Source organism: Pinus tabuliformis, chromosome 8 (genome assembly GCF_031772625.1).
Source record: "Pinus tabuliformis cultivar Carrire ecotype Pingquan chromosome 8, CPIR1, whole genome shotgun sequence".
In the NCBI taxonomy this organism is placed as follows: domain Eukaryota; kingdom Viridiplantae; phylum Streptophyta; class Pinopsida; order Pinales; family Pinaceae; genus Pinus; species Pinus tabuliformis.
The window spans coordinates 2004325397-2004341730 of record NC_142294.1 but is presented as its reverse complement, the minus strand read 5'-3'; positions in this window follow the sequence as shown (position 1 = coordinate 2004341730).

Genomic DNA, 16334 nt, shown 5'->3' with positions numbered 1-16334 from the left:
CAATTCCAAAATTTCAATTCCACAAGCGTAGAATAGAATTTCAATTCTGCAAGCATAGTCTAGCATTTCATTCTCACAATTTGATTTTAGCAAAGTATATTAGTCCTTTCCTGCTTTCATTTCAATCCAGCATTTTCATTTCTGCAAGATAGATTTTAATTAGTTGCAATTCCATCTGTTTCAGTTTTCTAGGTACAAGCAGAGAAAAAAGCAAAAACAACCAAAAATCCTTTCATGCCTCATAGGAACAGAGATAATACCGGAAAATTCCAGATTGCATAGAACAAGCTGCAACTGATCGGATCATGGACACACAGATCAAGAACACTCGCCAACAGAATATCCAACTGTATCGAGTTGTCAAAGCGGGCCAACTCCTTCAGCAGGGCAAGTGGCTCACCAGGGAACAAGTTCAGCAAAAGTTTCCTCATCTCATGGAGGAGCTCAACGCAATGGGGACCATTGCTTCCTAAGGGGGGAGGAATGATCCAGGTGGATATTGGTGGCCACCTGCCAAGTCCACCTGGACCCCCACCATTGTCTTTCTCAGCATTTTCAGTTTCCTTAATTGTAGCACAACTTACTATTTTTAGCAGTTTTTCGGGTCCTGCACTTCTGGAGCCGTTTTGAGGCCCTAAACGACGTTTTTTGGGGAATCCGGGGGCAACACGAGTCCATGGAATGGACTAGTGTACAGAGGCAGAACCCTACTCTATTACCAGCACTGATTTTTCTACAGTTTCAATGAACTCCTGCCTTGAAAGGGGTTTCTTGTATATTTTCAATCGATTCCCATTGACAAGCATGGGGATGGCTTCTTCATCAATGGTCTTGATAAGGACTGAACCATTGTCATTGTATTTCTCCACTGTATACGGTCCTAACCATCTTGTCCTTAGCGTTCCTTTGAAATCCTTGTATCTTGAGTCATATAGCAGCGCCCAATCTCCCGGCTGGAATTGCTTTTCATTAAGGTGTCAATCATGCCATATCTTACTCTAGAGTTGAACTACTTCTGAGTGGAGGAGGGCTTGCATTCTTTGTTCATCTAATCCATTCAGTTGCAATAATCTTTCACGTTGAGCATGGCTGAGATCTAGGTCCAGCTGAGCTGCCACCCTTAATGTATTGTACTCGGACTCTATGGACAAAAGAGCTTTCTTCCCATAGACCAGCTCATAAGGTGTGAAACCGGTTGTATTCTTCCAAGTGGTGTTGTAGGCCTAGGTGGCCTCAACCAGGCAATCTACCCAATCCTTTTTGCTACTGCTCACAACCTTAGTCAAAATCCCTTCCAATGATCTATTAGTGACTTCCACCTGCCCATTTGCTTGAGGATGATAGGGGCTGGAAGTCTTGTGCTTGATCTTGTGATGAGCGAGCAAATATTCAATCAAGTTGGAGGTGAACTGGCTACCTTGACCTGTGACTAACTCTCTTGGGTAGCCATACTTGTAGAAGATATTTTCCCTCAGAAACTCAGCCACCTTTTCTTCTATTACTGCTTTGATTGCCTTCGTTTCTGCCCACTTGGTCAGATAGTCGGTGCACACAATGATGTACGACCGTTGCTTTGAAGGAGGGGTTATAGGACCCATAAAATCCATGCCCCAGTTCTCAAATGGCTCGAAGGTCACTTGAGGTTGGAGAGGCATTTCATCCTTTGGAGTCGGTTTTCCCATCCTCTGACATCGGTCACACTGGTTGATGTATCTTCTGACATCTTGATGAAGAGTAGGCCAATAGTAGCCTGCCTGTAGAATTTTGAAGGCAGTCCTTTTGCCTCTGCTCTGCACCAGTTCTCACATTACGAGACATGCAACAACCATTTGAGATCGAGATAGATGTCTCTGACTATGCTATTGGGGCAGTCCTTACTCAATGCAAGCATCCAGTGGCATATCATAGTGAGACAAATTCAGAAAAAGTCTTGGAAGTATCCCACTTATGAAAAAGAGATGTGTTCCATTGTGCAGGCCTGCCGAAAATATAAGAATTACATTTTGGGGAAGGAAACGGTCGTCCACACATACCACTGACCCCTCAAGTTCATACAGATGCATGTGAAGTTGTAGAATGATTTCCATCAGAAGTGGTCCACATACATGAAATAGCTCCATTTGAATATCAAGTACAAGAAGGGAAACACCAATAATGTTGCAGAATACCTCAACTAACTCTCGATCGTGGCGCTAACCACTGTGCTCAACTCTTGTGGGCACGATACTTCTAATTGGTCACTTCTCTACAAAAGCAACCCAGAATTCGGCCACACGTACTAGACACTCTTGGAGGGTTAGCAACTGCCATATTTTCACCTCCAAGATGCAATGTTATGCCAGCTGGGACGACTTTATTTTCCTTCAAGCGAGCATGCTAAGATGATTTGGGAACTACACTACACTTGGGTCGCTGGACATTTTGAGCTCGAGAAAACAATGGCAGTACTGCAAAAGTGTTTCTACTGGACGAATCTTTGGCAAGATGTCGGGAAGTACATCAGATCCTGCACTGCGTGTGCCATTTCCAAACTGGACATCAAGAAGCAAGGCCTCTATACTCTGCTTCCTACCCCTAGTTGACCTTGGAAATCCATCTCCATGGACTACATGTTGGGCCTTCCTTCTACTACGCATGGAAATGACTGTGTTTTTATGGTTGTTGATAGATTCTCGAAGATGGCCATTATGGAGGTTTGCAAGAAGGATATCATAGCAAAAGCCACTACTAAACTCTTCTTTGAATGAGTGTGGTACACTTTGGGATCCAACAATATATCATCTTAGATCGGGACAACAGGTTCCTTAGTACATTTTGGTCCAGTCTATGGTCATTATTGAACACCAAGCCAACTAATTCCACAACTTTTCATCCACAAATTGATGGCCAGACAAAGGTTGTCAACAGGATGATCGTACACATTCTATGCATGTACAACTCAAATCATCCATGCACATGGGATTAGAACCTCCCCTATGTCCAACACAGCTATAACGGGGCTCTCAACAGCTCGACTGGCCACAACCCTTTTTAGGTGGGTCTGGGTTTCCAACTAGTATGTCCCATTGATGTGGCCACACCATTTGTAGCTACTCAAGCAGATTCGGCTCATGTCGAGTTCAAATATGACAAGGAAAACAAATTCATTGAGCACATTCAACACCTCCACCAACATGTCCATGACATCTTGGACAAAGCCAATGCTAAGTACAAGTAGCGACATGATGAGCATTGGGTGCCACAAAAGTTCCAGGTGGGCGACAAAGTTTGGCTACATTTGCAAAAGGAGCGCCTCGCTGGGCCCAATCGCAAGATTTGACCACTTTGATATGGGTCATAGACCATCACCAACATAGTAGTGGACAATGGCTTCGATTTTACGCAATATGGGTAATTTATAAGTATACTCCCAACACTTAGAAATTTCCTCTGGTACTAGTGCAAGCACATTTTAGAAGTACAGGAATAATAACTTAGTACAGGGAGGAAGATCTAAAAGGAGTGAGATATCTTCAAGGTTCCAATTATTAATCTGGAACACAACTATACTGAAGATAAACATCGATTTACATTTTCAAACATTGTTGCAAGAGATCTTTGGAATTACTTTCATTTGTTTTTGTACAAAGTACTTTCTTTCATATTCTAGTACTAGAATATCTTTGGTGTAAATTTTCGAGTGATATTTTCTTTTTGATTATGCGAGATTGCAATTAAGGAAGTAGGAATAGAGTTTAGAAAATTTCATATCATTTCTGGAATTTCTTGTGCTTCGTCTCTAAGTTTACGAAACCCCCAGGTTGACAATTAAGTGTTCAAGGAGTTTGCTTGACAGCAATTCCTACACCCAACACTGCCTACCGCCATATCTTTGGTTACTATAAAAAAATTCAGTAAGCTCATTTCCAAAACTTTGATTTTTTTTTTTTTTTCCTTCTGATACGTCCTGAGAGAAAGAAGAATAAGGTGGCCATAACCTCTAGAGAGGTTCCCTGCACACGAAAAAAAATCCTTGGGTGAAAACCTCTCTGAGGCGCCCAGGGTAGATAGTGGGGGTGAAAACCTCATGAAGGCACCCCTGCTGTCTTTCAATAAAAGAAAAAAAGAGAAAAAGAAAAAGAGGAAAGAGAGAAAAAAGAAAAGAAACAGGTCTAATCTCTGGAGAATTATTGCAGGTTGTATGGAATGCAGTGCAGATAAAGGAGGTCGCGCAAAAAAAGGACAGGGGTCCATACCAAGTTACCAGACATCCTCACAGAGACTCCCTCCTTGGCCACTCACTTTTTCTAGGATTTGGAAACAATCGGGTCAAGATTCAACCTCCTATAGGAAGTTTCAGGGCTTTCTATAGGAAGTTCTGCATTTCTACAGGAAACATCCTGTAGAACCTTTGGGCAGGCCAAAATCGATTTTGAAGAGGGATTTAAAGCTTGAAATCTGTTGATAAGGCATGCAGCCACCCCTTTTCCCCATCCATCACTTGTTTCATCTCTTTCCACCACCATTACCACAATTTGGTCTTTTGTTCCTGCACAGTCATGCAAAAAGTCTTGTTTTCCTCAGATTGCAATTTATTTTCTAGGGAAAAATCAAGTACATGAAGGCCCGCACACTCTACCTACTAAAGCTTCATCAGGACCCTTCAATCATGAATGCAACCCTACCCGTATGTTACGAAAATCTCAGGCATGCATCCATGAAAATGGAAGGAGAAGCATATAACTGGTATATGTGGCAATAGGACGCCTGGCCGATTTGCATGCACATTTGGCCTTTTTTTTGGGTTGATTTAGTCCCTTTCAATATGTGGTCCATTTTGGGCAGTGGATAATTGTCCTTTAATGACACCTTGTTCAGATTTCTAAAGTCTATACACAAGCGAATCTCACCGGTTTTCTTCCTCACGGGCACCAAGTTTGAGAGAATCAGTTGACTTAGTTCTAACTAGTCAAGTCCAGTTAGATTATTTTAACAACTTGTTCAAATAATAAAATATAGTTTGTTAATGCTTGCATATCGCCGATAGTGAAATCGCATCGCATCGGGGTGAATGGGCATAACAATGTGCATAGATAGTGTATCGTTGATTGCCAATTGCGATATCGCATCGCATCGGGGATATGACCTGGGCGCCTTATTACTGTGCATAGGATATTGCCGATTGCCGATTGCCGATTGCGATATCCCATCGCATCGGGATGAAAGGCTTGGGGTGCTTTAAGACTGCGTATAGAGTATCGCCGATAGCCGATAGCGATATCGCATCGGCGGGAACCCATATGTCACTTATTTTTGTTTTCTATGTCATTGCGATATGCGATCGCGACAGGTGGGTAGGTCTACACGATGGGCGGGTGAGCTCCCCCCACCTCTCAACCTCCCCTCAACTCATTACTGACATCTCCCCCTCACCCATGCCCCCTTCCCCCTCCTACCCAACCCATGCGCCCCCTCTGACCCGCCCCCTACTACACCCATGCAGTCCCGCCTATCCATGCACCCACCCGCCCCCCCTAACTCCACTACCCACGCGCCCCACCCCCTCTACCACCCCCCTACCACCACCCAAATCCCCCCATGCCCCCTACCTGCTATCCATGCTTCCTCCCCTTCTAACCCCCCCACGCCCCCTACCTCCTACCCATGCCTCCCCACCCTCTAACACCCCCAACCCCCCTACCCCACCTCCACCCATGCCCCCCCCCCGAACACCATGCTCCCCGCCCAACCCTCCCACTACCCCCCTACCCACCCCCCACTACCCACCTACCCACCCCCTACCCCACCTCGACCCATGCCGGCCCCCCCTAACACCCCTACCACTACCCTTCCCCCACCCACGCGACGCGCCCCCCCCGTCGCTCCCCTAACACCCCCTCCTCCCCCGCTCCCCTCCCCATAGAATCCCTCTATTGTTATTTTTGTGGCTTTATATTATTATTGTTAGGTCGGCTGGATTATATTGTGACTCCTTAGACTCCTATATATAGAAAGGAGGTTTTGATTTTTGACAGGTCAAATCAACTCCAAATTGAAAAATTCTAGTTGGGTTGGAAAGTACACTCAAATACCTTTCCAACGAGCTATCCTACACCCGATTCTGACACCGGGAAGGCCTCCAAAAGCCTCTTGCAAAAGTGCGCGACCCGTTGAGGGCGCGCGACCCGTCAAGGCACCTCCAGCAGTGTAAAAATTACACTGGCACGACCCGTTGAGGGCGCGCGATTTCGTTGGGTGGCCCAAGCCATTCAACGAGGAACAATTGAGGAACAATTCACCTAAGGTTGTGACATGCAATGACTTCCAGCGAGAAGTTATTGTGTTACAAAATATTGCCAACAAGAAAATAGATTGTATATTTACATTCAAGAAGGTAATATCCCAAACCTTCTGTCAAGATTAATGGTAATAGTGAGCTTGGCTTTAGCCCTCAAATAGGGATCAGCAGTATGCAGGCAAATATCAGGTGAAATTCTACCTTTCTTCTATTCCCATTTTCGAAAAAAATCACCTTATTTTATTCTTTTAATAAAATTTTTACCATCCCTTTCTTCAAATAAATTTCCCTATCCGATTTCATATTTCCCTCTTTTCCCTTGAAATTATTTTCCCCAAAATCCCTTTTCGATTTATCCCTCTTGGTGGTTTCGATCTTGAATTCCCTGTCATAATTTCCTTCCCATTCTAAAAATTTACCCTTTTCCCACTTATTTTCTCTCCCTCATGGATTGATTCCAGGATCTGATGTGAACCTACAAATCAGATCGAAAGGCATATGTTAACACAAAGGAATGGTGAATAAAATCTCCTTTGTATATTAGCAAATTTTTTAAGCCAGACTATGAATTGTATTCTATCAGAATTCTCTTTTGGCTCCTATTATGCTACAAATATACCTAGTGCAGGAATGCATGTTCAATGTGCAAGCAGATTCAGTCCAGGTATCTGTAGTGCAAGCATGTCGAAAGTACAAGCACGCTCGTTGCAAGCACGGTTGGTATAGGCACATTCAAGCACATGCATGATTCAATGCAAGAATCCTCACTATTGAGTGCGCCCAACTCAAAACGCATGTTCGGTGTAGGAACAATTGGTGAAAAAAAAATACATAGTGAATCTTATCTTTTGTTTCATGAACCTTTGTACAAGTAGAACAACTATTCCATTTGCAGAACATGACATTCAGTTTAAATTATTATTAATTCTTTGTTTCATCATTTACTAGATCAGGGAGTGTTGGCCAGATAAATTGATCTTGTAGACAAGGCCGATCTCCCTAGTATCAGAAGATAGTCTAGCAACAAACAGACAAACAAACCTATCTTTCTCTAGAAATATGTGATTTATAGGTAAATACTACAAAGGTGTTAAGATCCTACCTTAGATCTAATGCTTGTTCGTAGTAGTCATCCTCCAATCGTCCGAAAGAGTTACCTTTGAGGACCTGCAATCGCAAACAAGCAAATATTAAATAGCACATGCATAGCAAATATCATAAATCATGTCTATTATGGTGATCAAGGAATCCATAAAATAAACCATGAATCAACAACTTATTTAGAAAAACAATGATCCAGGTGGATGTTGGTGGCCACCCACCTATCCCATTTGGACCCCCACAATTGTCTCTTTCAGTCTTTTCAGTTTCCTAAATTGCAACACAATTTACTATTTTTAGCAGTTCTTCGGGTCCTGAACTTCTGGAGCCGTTTTGAGGCCCTAAACGACGTTTTTTTGGGAATCTGGGGCAACATGGGTCCATGTACCCATGTTGTCTCCCAAAGTGGTAGTACTCAGATAGATCTTTCTAAAGAGCTATTGTATGCGTCAAACGGAGATCGTATGCCAAAGTTACAACCCCGGGAAATTGATGTACCAATTTACCCAAAGGGGCCCCACAATTTGGCATTTCATCTTCTAGGATTAGGTTTTGGAATGTGAAGGGTTTTCCATTGTTTCTCAACAATAAATAGGCCTTCGAGCCTCATTGTAACACAGTTTTAGAACAGTTCAGAGGCATGTAGCCGCACATCTCTTCTCAGAGATAAGCTACCATCGCCCTAGCTGGTTTATTTCCATTACTATTTTAAATAAAAGTTTCTTTGTGGTTTTGTTTATTGGGCATTCTCCTTATTTTTCTTCTGGCAATTCAAGTTTTCAGATCTTGGGGTCCTTTCCCCCAAGATCCATTGCAAGTTTTCAGATCTTGGGGGTCTCTCCTCCCAAGATCCGGATCAGTGGTATCAGAGCAGGTTATGATTCCATGGGAATGAGGGTTTGATGCATGTTTCAGTTTCAAATTTTGCAGCAATATTCAAAAAACTTAAGGCATGTGCTACAACCTCCACAGAGCACTTTCTTGGGTCAAGCAGGAAGAATTTTTCTTTTTTAATTTTTTGCAAGAGTTTTTTTTGGGCGGCGACTTTGCAGATCAGATCTGAAACATTTGGTACAAAATTTACAAAAACAAATACCAGATCTGGATTCCTCTCGAAAAATCACCCAATTTCAAAAACAAAATGGGTCGAGTCGGACTTCGGATGTGGAAGATATCGCTGATTTAAAATCAGCTATTTTATCAGAATTTTTGTGACGGCGGATTTGTTGCAGCGCGAATCTGAGATCTCAGAATGTCCAGATAAGGATTTCCAACTCATGGGAAGATGCAAAAGGATCCTTATGCTTCTAAAAACAGGTTATGATAAATATCCTGAGTTATATTGGCCGAGTTATGTCCATTTTAACTTTGGAGCAGCGTTCGGAGTGGGTTTCCATTGGAGACGTGCCCTCCCACCCCAGGCTATGTAGGCACCTGCTACTTCATCAACAACCAACATCATGGTTATAGGTCATCCACAAACCCACACTTCATAGAAGTCCATTTGCTAGGCCGCACACTATCATCATCACAGTTGGTCACAAGCATTACAGGGTATCTCTATCCTCGAATCTTCGTTTATCATGGTTATGGGTTAACCACATAAAATCCTTATCTTCAGTGGTTCTTCATATTCAACAAAGGCTTCACAGGAGGGAACTTTACGCAATGAGGACCATTGCTTCTTAAGGAGGGAGGAATGATTCGAAAGGAAAATGGCATCAACCCATGGTACTCATCCACCCATATTATTCATTGACCCATGGAATTTACCCATGGTATTGTAAATGGCATCTACCCGTGGTATTGTAAAATCCACCCATGGTATTCATTCACCCATGGAATTTACCCATGGTATTGTAAATGGCATCTGCCCGTGGTATTGTAAAATCTACCCATGGTATTCATTCACCCATGGAATTAACTCATGGTATTGTAACTGAAAAAAACTATAAGTAACAAGTCACATTTTGTAAAAGGACAGATTGTCCACCACAATGTAGCCTTTACAGTTCAGAGGCATGTAGCCACACATCTCTTCTCAGAGATAAGCTACCATTGCCCTAACTGGTTTATTTCCACTTGGGTTTTAATAAAAAGTTTCTTTGTGGTTTTGTTTATTGGGCATTCTCCTTATTTTTCTTTTGGCAATTCAAGTTTTCAGATCTTGGGGTCCTTTCCCCCAAGATCCATTTCAAGTTTTCAGATCTTGGGGATCTCTCCTCCCCAAGATCCATTTCAATCTTTTAGATCTTGGGGGCCTCCTCCCAAGATCTGGATCAAACAAATTTATTTGTATTAACTTTGAAGTAGAAGATCCTTACAACCTTTTCAACCTTGATGTTGAACAAGCTCTTCCTGGGGTCCAAAATAGGAATTTCCTTTACTTTGACAAGCCTTAAAGTCTTCCAAATGAGATCTTAGAGGTATGTAATATTTCATCATAAAAACTCAACTAAAGAAGACTAAGTTCCAGCAGCATTTCACCTCAAAAATATTCAGCTTCTAACCTTCTGTTAACCAGCCAAATGCTTCTTTCTATAGTGTAGAGGAGGAGGTTATAGTTCCACCTATGAAGGGATAGAATCCTCCTTTAAAGGGATAGGCTCCTCACATCAAGGGGTTAGCTCCTTAAGGTATGAGATACATGAACCTTAAAAGAGTGAACTTGCCACCTCAAGATTCCTTCCAGAAGATTCTAGAAATAACTAAAAGTGAGCTTTTCAAAATATACTTGCGCCTTTTTAACTTTTATAGGGGTCTGCATTTTTAACACAGAGATAGTGTGGTCAAGTGCATAGGAGACATGACCATTAGGTGCGAGACTGCAGGTAAGACAAAGAGAAAGTACGGAACTAGAGTTTTAAAGACTTTTGAGAGCTTTTCTCTTCTTTTTAGGGCTTGATATGAGGAACTGATGTTTTAGACTTGCAAAGGAGGAAAGTATGAGTGGTAATGAACTCACACAGATAGCAGAATGTCAAGGTGACAATTTTCAATGCAATAGATTTCCCCCTAAAGTGCGAAGTCTGTAATAGATGGAAATAGAGTCTGTCATGTATGAAGAGTGAAGTACTTTATCATTTCAAGGATCATCTTGTGGACACCCCAGTCAGAGCCTGTAAAAAAATTCAATGCAATATCTCTCTCTCTCTCTCTCTCTCTCTATATATATATATATATATAGAGAGAGAATATCATCGCTGAGGTAGGCATTCCCATACTCAGATCAAAACTGACTGGAAAACTAACTAAACTGTTATGATATAGGAATGATTTTGTAATACATCATGAGTATAGACATATGTAGGTACAGTATGGATGCAGCCATCTGTTTATGAATAGCCTACCGTATAATGAATAACAAAATTCGTCACATCTTGGATGGTAGAAACTAGATCCAGGGTCTTGATTTCCGCTTCCCAGACTAGGACGATTCTATCCATGTGAATGAATGTGTCGAAGTTGAACATGGTAGAAGCCACTTGATTACTCGCCAATGATGTGGACTATTAACAAGTGTGAGAGAAACCACCAATAATGTCAATGGCTCTCAAAGTACTCAGTACAATGCATGAAATGTGAATAAATGAGTTGAATTCGAACATGTCATAGGATCATTCGATCGAAGGTCAATGATGCAACTTATCGTCGAAGGTGAGAAACCTGCCATTAGGGCATGAAGTTGTAAAGGTACTGACGATTTCTAAATCAACTTCCTAGATAATGAGCTAAATTTGATAGAAAGCTATCCGTCATAGGCAAGCCCACAACACGAAATCATAGATCAAGTTTTGAAGAAATATATTGGCAAGGACTGACTCAGGGATGGTCAAAATGGATGACAAATATTTTGCAGATGAATGGTTTGTTTGAACTAATCTCTTGAACACATAACGACACTGCAGATGGTTTGGTGACAATTGACCCAAAGATAATACCCAAAAACCGGCTGAAGACTTTCAATGTGGTTTGATTAACTGTTAGGCAAAGGATTTCCCAACCCAGGTGAACAAAAAGTGTCGTGTTCAAGAGTGGTTAATGGCTTTTCTAAAAAACAAAGTGTAACAAATAGGTTCATTTTTCTCTCTTTTCCCCCATCAGTTCTAGCAAGTACCTATTTATTTTTGACAAGCTTTGTCACACGGAATCTGTCAAGGGTGCAGACACGACTGACCTTCCTAGAAGTCTAAGACATTCTAATGACAAACAAGACAAAATGGAGTGATCTTTCTCTAAATACACCTTTTACAACATGAAAACTACAAGTGTTTAGGCTTACCTTATTCCAAAACGCTGTTGTTGAAGTCCGTTCTTGACGATCCGGATGAGCTCCTCCTTCAAGTCAATTCCTGCAACCACAAACAATCAAACAATTACCAAGCACTTGCATTTCATATAATAAAACATATATTCAACATGCAGACCAAGGAACACATGAAATAACTCATTAACACAAGCTATTGAGAAAAATAAACCAGTTTGTATTAATAACGAAACAAAGAAACTCTTACAACCTGGCCTTGGTGTTGTGCAAGTTCCTCCCAGGGTCCATCAAGGGTTTTCCTCTACTTTGACAAAGCTCACCCTCTCCCAAGTAGAATCAAGTGAAGACAATCTCTCCTCACAAGGGTTCTAATGGAAGACCTAAATCCTGCAGCATTTACCCAAAGAAAATGTATAGCTCCAACCTCTTCTCCTTCTGGCTCAATGCCTTCATTTATAGTGCTGTAAAGAGGTTATTCAGGTCCACTATCAATGGGATCATCCCCCTCTATGGGTGGGATAGCTCCCTTATTGATGGGATAAGTTCCCCCTTAATAGAGATACATGAACCAACTGGAGGCGCATCCATTTCATCAAACCGACCTCTAGAATGTTCTAGAAGTAACCACAAGTAACTTTTTCAAGATAAAACTCGCGCATTTTGCCTTTTACAGAGGGACGCACCTGTCCCTTAACATACAGAGCGTCTATGGACGCGGATTTTGTGAACATGGTCAGCGTCCCCGCAGGTAAGGCTAGAGAGAACCTGCGACCCCAGAGATAAACATGATTTTTACAAGACTTTCTCTCTTCTTTGAGTTTGAGATGGATAACAGAGGCATGAGACTTGCCTAAGAGGGTAGCATGACTTGTTGATTTGAGCCATACTAACTGTAAGTAGTCAAGGTGACATTTTTTAGTGTAACAGATTGCCCCCTAAAGTGCGAAGCCTGGAATAGAATAGGGTTTTGTAATTCTAGGAAGGGTGAAGCGCTTTATCATTTCAAGGATTGCCTTGTGGATGGCCTGGTTGGAACCTGCAATTTTCAACACAAAATACATGGATAAGATTATATCATCACTGAGGTAGGCATTCCCATACTCAGATTCAAAACTTTAACTAATGGACTAACTATCCTGATACAGGAATGATCTTGCAGTACATTATTTTTATAGACTTTTGTAGACACAGTATGGACGCAGCCATCTGTTTATGATAAGTCTACATAGACAATGAATACAAAACTCCTCGCAGCCTGGATGGTAGAAACTAGATCCAGGGTCTTCACTTCTACTTCCCGAATTGGTACGATTCTAGCCATGTGATTAAATGATTCGATGTCGAACATGGTAGAAACCACTTGATTACCAGTCAATGATGTAAACTGTTAACAAGTGTGAGAGAAACCACCAGTAATGTCAATGGTTCTCAAAGTACCAAGCACAACCCGTGAAATGTGAATAGATGTTTTGATGTCGAACACTTCACAGAATCCTCTGATCGCAATGATGTAAACTGACGTCAAAGGCGAGAAACCTGCCATTGATGCATGCAGACTTCAAGGTACTGTCGATTCCTAAGTCATCTTTCTAGATAATGTGTCGATGTCGATAGAAAGCGACCCGTTGCAGGCAAGCCCGCAACACGAAATCATTGTTCAAGTTGAAGAAATGTTGCTGTAAGGACTGACTCAGGGATGGTCAATGGATGACAAGTATTTTGCAGATGAAAGTTTTGCTTGCAGACCTCTTGAACACATAACGACACAACAGATGGTTTGGTGACGAATAACTCAAAGTTGATCCCTGAACCCGGTTAAAGATTTTCAAAGTGATTTAGTCAACTGTGAGGTAAAAGATTTCCCAGGTGAATGAAAAGTGTCGTGTTCAAGAGCGGTAATAAAGTTTCTTCTGAGGCAAAAGGTGACAAATAGGTTCATTCTTCTCTTTTTTCCCCCACCATTTCTGGCAAGTACCTCTTTATTTTTAACAAGCTTGAGGAGGATAACATATGCTTGATTATAAGCTCATCCTTCGGACGAGTCCAACCTAGTTTAAATGCGAACCCTAGGAAGGAGTGGTTCGTTCCTGTTTGTAATTGAACAGGTCCTTTACTGTAAAAGTTTAACGAGCCCAGTATAGGAGAAACTCGGCGTTTTTCAATTTTAGAGAGTCTGAAAAACTTAAGGAAACTCCACGTTGAACTTTTTCGTATATTTGTGTCCCTCAAGCCCGAAAAAGTATAAAATAATACCTGGGGGAACCGCTTGATCTTGCGACCAAGGAGTACTTTCATAATAGTATCGTTGACCTGAAAAGTAAAAAGCGATCAAAGACACGTCGTTTTATTTCCTTATCGAGTTTGAAACGACAAAAACCCGGCAATCTTTTCCTGATTTTGCGGTCAGAAAAGAGCTAAAAGGGGACCGTCTTTTAATTCCGTTTTAACGAGTGAAAAAGAAACACTCGGCGATCTTTTCATGTTTTAGGAGTCAGAAAAGGGCTTAAAAGATGACTCTGAAATTTTGTTTGTGAAAAATTACAATTTCCCTTGAAATCCCTTCGTCCTGCACAAAAGCGACACATTACTCATACCTGTTTAAAATAGGCAAAAATACATTTGAAAACATCTTTTCATGGTAAAAAATGAACTAATTCATCCAAAAAACCTATAAAAAGACCTTTTACCATGTCATTTTTACCGTTTCACTGTTGAGGTTGAAAAAGGAGCTTTTGACAAGAAACTTCCCGTGGTTGCTGCGGAAAATCTGACCGTCGGAATCGAACGCCGCTTCACCGAGGTATTTTACACATCCCACTCTTCATTTTTATCCGTTTAGTTTTTTGTTTTTGGTCTCTGTTTCATTTTTTGGGGGGGTTTTGGGTTCAAAATGCGCCCCTCGGCGGACGCAGGTGCCCTTCGGGTGAGCCGCGTCCCCCGACTTTTTCTCACACGGGAAAAAGGTCTGGGGACGCAGTCCGCCTTCAGGCGAGCTGCGTCCGGACGCCCTGTGCTAAAAAGCCGGGGTGCGTCTTCCGCAAAGGGCGCATTTCAAAACCCTAACTCTCTCAAAAAACCACCAAATTTTCTCAAATTAATTTCTAATTGACTCTTTTGATGTGCAGGGCCCAAAACATGTTAGACTGGAGAGAGAGAGAGCACGTAGAAGACGATGAAGCTGCGATTAACCACCAACCCTCTCTGGATGCCTTAAGAACATGTGGATTGTACAAATATTGGACCATACCGGGCATGAGGGGCCAGGTAAGATTTTTGGAATGGCTAGTTGAGCGATGGAACGTTCAAGATCAATGCTTTTACATTGGAGGGCACCAGCTCGAGATAGAGCCCTCGGATGTATACTTTCTCACTGGCTTGCCAAACAGAGGTGAGCAACTCAACCTTGCGGGGACCAGGCCGGGTGGCCAATCCCTTGATGATCTCCGCGAGGAGTGGTGCAGACCAGGGACTCGCCATAAAAAAGGCGTGGAGATAAAGCACATCGCTCTGGCGGAACTTAGAGTTATTGCATTTACGGTCACTAGGATTTGTGGCGCGGCCGCCTTGCACATTGCCTCCGGATCCCAAATGCGGATGGCAGTTGACTGTTACCAAGGCACCATCTTCAACTGGTGCGAAGCTGTGTCGGCTCATATGAAGAGCCAACTAACCAAGGCAAAGAACGGACGACTAAAGACTTTTGGATATGGGCCTCTAGTCGTGAGCTTTGCCTTGGAGAGAGTTCCTATGCTGATCCCTCAGCAACTCACTGTTGATGACTTGGGTCCTCGGGAGCCAAAGCTTGTTCGATGGGTTGCGGTGATGGCCCGGCATCCTGACGAGGGTGCTGCAGTGGTTCGATTCTCAGACAGTTACTTCGACTGGCTAGAGGGCCAGCTTTTTGTGATACAAGACTTTCCATATGCCGGAATGGATTTCAGAGGTGATCCGGACATGGTTCTTCCACAGGGAGAACAATGGGATGACAGAGGTACTTTCATTTTCACAAGTTTTCTAATTATGTATTTTTTATTTTTCATATATATCGTCTCAAAGTAACAGTAAAATTTTAAAAATGCAGATGTTGGACCACAGCGTCCAGCCAATCTCCGGCCTTACGACAGACGACATCCAGCTGCACCGGCACCGGCCCTACAGGATGCGACAGCAGAAGTACTAGCCGATTTGGAGCATGATCTAGAGCGTCTCACGGCAGATATACCTGAGACTACTATGGATGATATTCCAATGAGGCTTCAGCGCTTCGTGGTTGCAGTCCCTGGACCGTTTAGGAGATTTCTGCGCAAGATAGCCCGCGCAGTGGTGTCGTACAGAGAGCACCACCAGTGATTGACTAGTCACTTTTGTAGTCACATGTGACATTTTTGACTTTTTGCACTATCATTTTGCCGATCATAAGGTGTGTTAAACCTATGATCGAAGACGATGTATATATTTTTGGACACACTTCTATCTATATCTATATATCACTATTATCGGCTTATCTTGTTTAACATGTATGATGAAATGTCTTTAAATTTACTTGCATGATTATTATAAATGTCTGTCCAACACTTGAGAAGCAATTGCATCTGCTAATGTATTCAAAGACCTTGGAATATGTTGATATTCAATGTAATCAAATTCACGTTCCAAGAGACGCACTCTCAAAAACAACCTTAATAACAC